Source organism: Babylonia areolata, chromosome 8 (assembly GCF_041734735.1).
Source record: "Babylonia areolata isolate BAREFJ2019XMU chromosome 8, ASM4173473v1, whole genome shotgun sequence".
In the NCBI taxonomy this organism is placed as follows: domain Eukaryota; kingdom Metazoa; phylum Mollusca; class Gastropoda; order Neogastropoda; family Buccinidae; genus Babylonia; species Babylonia areolata.
This window is the reverse complement of record NC_134883.1, coordinates 1,571,700-1,576,699: the sequence shown is the minus strand read 5'-3', so window position 1 is coordinate 1,576,699 and position 5,000 is coordinate 1,571,700. Positions and strand designations below refer to the sequence as shown.

The window sequence follows — 5,000 nt, the reverse complement described above, 5'->3', positions numbered from 1 at the left end:
ACACGTGTGTGTGTGTGTGTGGTGTTGTTGTTTCCCTTGTTGTTGCAGCCTTGACAAACCTGAACGAATCAAGTGGGACAGGGATAACCCATTGCCTTGTGTGGTGTTATTTATATTGTATGCCGCTCTGTGGACTGATGTTAATCTGGAATTATTGTTACCGGGAATTAGCCACAGATACACCGGAAGTGCAAGAGAAGGAAAAAAAAGAAATATAAAATAGATAAGAATTAAAAGACGGACGGTTAAATGATTGTAAAAAATAATTTAAAAAAAAAAGAGAGTAGAATACTATAGTAAAAGTGGAAAAAAATAAAGAAATAAAAGGTTGATACAAGTAACCAAAAAAGGTACATACTGAATAAAACAGAATAAGCCAAGAAGCCAGAAGTTTCATAAGTATATTAAACACACACACATACACACAAACAATACAATCTGCATCAGTTTATATCGAGAAACGTATCTGCAAATCATAACTTTAGATTCAAGGACAGTGCAAGGAGAACCTGGCGTAATATGTTTTCGTTTGCAGATCATGTATTCATACCTGGCACCTTTAACCTGGTACTAACATGGGTCCAGTCCAATCTGTGGCTGATGATTACAGTCATTTGAAAAGTAACAACATCAACCGCATTATTTGTCGGATATCTGTGCAGGGAACAACAGAACAGAACCCTGCCGCTTCTTTTGGCCAGATTCCTCTCCTCATGGATGTGTTCAGGAAGCCACGCCGAATTTAACATTGATGAAGAAATGACTTTGCTAAATGAACACAGATGGAGACTCAGACAACGTTGAAGATACACAATCAGTCCCTGAGAAACGATACGAGAAAATGACAAGAGGCTGACAAAAGATGAAAGGATAATTGTGAAGACTTTCTTAATAACTCGATAAATATTTTTTATGAATAATTAGGTAAACAGATTAATAAATAAATAAATAAATAAAATGTCAACAATTACAGAAGATGAGAAACAACTGTGGAGATTTTCTATATTAAAAAGCTGCAACAACGAAAAGAAAGAAATAAAAAAAAAAGCTGTAATTTCATTTGGACCCAAACCTTTTCCAAAATATATGAAAATTAACAGTCAGGAGAGAGAAACAATTGGGAAATGTAGGCCTGAAAAAATTTTCGTAAAAATAAAATTTGTAAAGGTTAACGGTCAGCAGAGGAGCATAAAACGGGTATTTTGTCTCGTCAAAATTTTCACATCTATAGAAAGGGTAACAACTAGGAGAAGGGGCTCCAAACGGAAATCTAGGCCCGTAAAAACTGTCCCAACAGACATATACAGCGTCTGACAGATAACAGCCAGGACCTCTAATCCACAGCTCTCCACTTTCAGCATGGCAGCTTAGAGGGTGAGATGTCTCCGAACCGGCAGATGCTCTGTTGTCTTTACAGAGGCTCTGTTACGGCGTGTGAGACAGTTAGGCTGACCATAAGCACCACACCTACAGGCTTCGTCAGGGCATAGAGATCGTCATGGCTCAGAGCTGACACACCTGGTGTGTGTTATGACTGTGTGGAAGCAGTCTCTGTTTCGAATAACATTGAATTTCTTATCACTGTTGATATGTTTACGATGAAAACAGCAGCAGCAACGACAGGTGGGGTGGATCAAATGTGGATTATGTGACGTAGTATAATGTACAGAGAGCATTTATCTTTGGAACGTTAAAAACAACACGATTTGATGATATCACGATACAATCAGTTTGGATATACAGGGTGCGTTTATGTTGGGAACACTTAAAGTAAAACGATGTAGTAAGAATGGTGACGATGCAGTCAACTGAGATCTGTTCCACCACCCCCACATCTCCCCAAACCACACCCCCACCTCCAAACCACACAGTTAAGGGATAAAGATTTTTTTTTTAAACCTGTTCATCGCCGGTCCTTTCAACAGTGGGCTTTATCAATAACTTCTATTAATTTTCATAAAAAGATCATTCATTTTTACCAAATTAAACAGGTGGGGGAAAAACAGGACGTCAACGTTGTAAAAAATTAAAATAAAATAAAAATAAATAAAAGGAAAAGAAAAGAATTAGCGCACGAACACTTTTTTTTTTTTTTTTTTAATACCGCCTGATATTGAAATCGGACATGATGTTAGGATGAATGGGAAATCAAGACGAAAAAAAAAGGAGAAAAAAAGAAAATAATAAATTGACATAATAAAGGAAATCGGAAACCCTGTTCCTGCCGTACCTTGCATAAAATCTTTAAGAAAGCAAAACTCTGTTTATTCTTATAGATTCCCTGCTCAGCCTATGGTTCGACTGGAGTTCATTCGATTTTTGTTTGTTTGTTTGTTTGTTTGTCTGTGTGTGTGTGTGTGTGTGTGTGTGTGTGTGTGTGCGTGCGTGCGTGTGCGCGAGCGCGCCTAGAGTTGACTTAATCAAGATTTTGCGTCTGTTAAATATTATTATCATTAGTAGTAGTATTTTTATGTATTTATCTATTATTTTTAAAAATTCATTTATTTATTTTATTCTTTTTATTTATTATTTATTTTATTTTATTGTATTTTATTTTAAAATTTATTTGTTTATTTATTTATTTATTTATTTATTTTTATCATTTAAAAAAAAAAAAATTGTTTGTTTGTTGTTTTTTTATCTTTTTTTTTTTCTCAAGGTCTGACTAAGTGCGTTGGGTTACGCTGCTGGTCAGGCATCTGCTTGGCAGATATGGTGTAGCGTATATGGATTTGACCGAACACAGTGACGCCTCCTTGAGCTACTGATACTGATACTCGTGCTTTACGAAGGACTGCATGTCGACTGGCTGAGCAAGGTTTGATGTGGCAAGGTGGCGCAAGTGACGTGGCTTTCAGACTCAGTCCGATGGTCGCAAGCTTGAGGCACGTGTTATCGACCCTGTGATCTCAAACAAGCCACGTGTGTTTTGTTGTGTTGTGAAGGTAGGAAAAGTGAAAAAATCTACAGCAGTATGAAGAGTACAACAGCCTCCATAGCTCAGTGGTTAGAGCACTGGTCTTGTAAACCAGGGGTCGTGAGTTCGATCCTCACTGGGGGCTTTGCTATTTTTGTTTTTTAGTCAAATGACCCCGTCCCCACCTCCGCTCTGCTCTTCAAATAAATTTCAGAGTTTTGAAAATACATTGACATGAAAGATTTCATTGAAAGTAATGCAAGGTTATTCACACTTATCCAAACACGGACATGCACTCGCAGAGACTTAACTGCACCTTCATACGCACACACAACGCACACACACACACACACACACACATATATATATATATATATATATATATATGTGTGTGTGTGTGTGTGTGTGTGTGTGTTTGTGTGTAAGAATGATGATAATAATACGCGCACAACTGACAAACAGTCACACATACTTGGTATGATTATGATAGTCTGTGGCAGAAACCTTGAAGCTGAAGAGAATGAAGGAGTGATGATGATGGTCGTCAGTACTTTTTTTTTTAAAGTGGTGCAGTGGGTCGGGGAGTGGAGAATTAAAGCCGTCATCTTCATGCTGGTCCACAGCTGCCCATGAAACCTGTCTTCACCATGGAACTTTCGGAAGTAAAGCCACAGGTACAGTCACACTCCATCCGCCTGTCTTTCCTTCTCTTTTCAAGGCATATACATTAAAAAACAAACAAACAAAAAAACAACAACAAAAAAACCCCAAAAAACTGTGATTATATGAAAGACGAGAAAAATAACTGTACATAAACAACTCTTACAAATAAAAAAGATATCCAATGATCTGGTGCTCTTTTTTCTCTTTTATGCTGGGGAGCGGAGATTTTAAACCCTTCAAAAACAGCAACCAACATTTATTATTTATTTACTGATTTAAAAAAAAAATCGCCATCCTTGTTTTTCACCCCTGGCAAAAAGATTCCATTCGTCCAGTTAACCATTTGACAGAAGCAAAATTCAACGAAAATGCAAGATGCTGGAAACGGAAAAAACAAACAAAAACAAACAAAAAAACCCCCCATGTTGATTGGCATAACACATCCTAAATAGATGTACCTTTGGTCCAAAGGAAGAAAAGAATTAGAAACGTACGCATCGATAAAGCAGAATTTAAAAAAAAAAGAAAAAAAGAAAACAGGAAAAGAATAGGATGTGCTGATGACTGTGTCTTGGTGATTTTGCTCATTGAACGCAAACACGCTCAAGGGAGAGAATCATCTATCATTGCCTGACTTGACTCCCGAGTTTCGTCCCTTATGAGGTCTTGTTTCGACAATGGAAGTGACCCATTGCCGCAGTGAACCGGAATAGAGAGGCACCTGTCACCCAGGGTAAAATAAAGGATGAAAAACTAAATAAATAAATAAATAAATGAATGACTGAATGAATGAATGAGTGAATAAATGCTGCAACAAGATTGTCTCAAGATTCGTCAGTTCTATCTATATTTCGTTGTCTCTCTCTAATCGCCAGGAAACTTTAGAGAGACCTTGTTTCTGAAAACATTTCGTCAGCGCTTTGCAGACTGTAGATGGTAAAACTGGGAAGAGCATTTCCAATCGAGTGACAGATTTGATTTGTACAAAGCTTATACTTCTACTCACTTCGTAAAGATATATCTTCTATTATGGACCAACAAATTATCTTAACAATGTTTTTTATTGGTATTTCTGGAATCAATATGCATAGATACCCTGTCTCACACAGAACATAAAGTACAAGATCAGCACTCTATGTTATAGATGTATTCACAAATCAGCCCATTCCTATCTCTGCGGCTGCCTTCACATCTTCACTCCATCTCGCTCACTACGATCAGCTTCGGATCCACTCTGTTTACGCATACCCAGATTCAAACACTCGACTGTTGGCCGCCGTTCTTTCTCTGTCTCTGGACCTTGCAATTGGAATGAACTTCCTCTTTCGCTTCGTCAAGTTTCCACACTCAGCTCTTTCAAGTCTAGCCTTAAAACCCACCTCTTCCCGAAATAGCATCCCTTCCCTGCATCTTCCTTGTC

At 37.7% G+C, this 5,000-nt stretch overlaps 1 non-coding gene across 1 annotated transcript; it reads left to right on the top strand.

Annotated features, from left to right (window-relative positions):
* Positions 1–2,989: 2,989 nt before the first annotated feature.
* On the top strand, positions 2,990–3,062 carry Trnat-ugu (transfer RNA threonine (anticodon UGU)). Its single transcript has one exon. It is a non-coding gene; the product is annotated as a tRNA-Thr (tRNA).
* Positions 3,063–5,000: the final 1,938 nt, after the last annotated feature.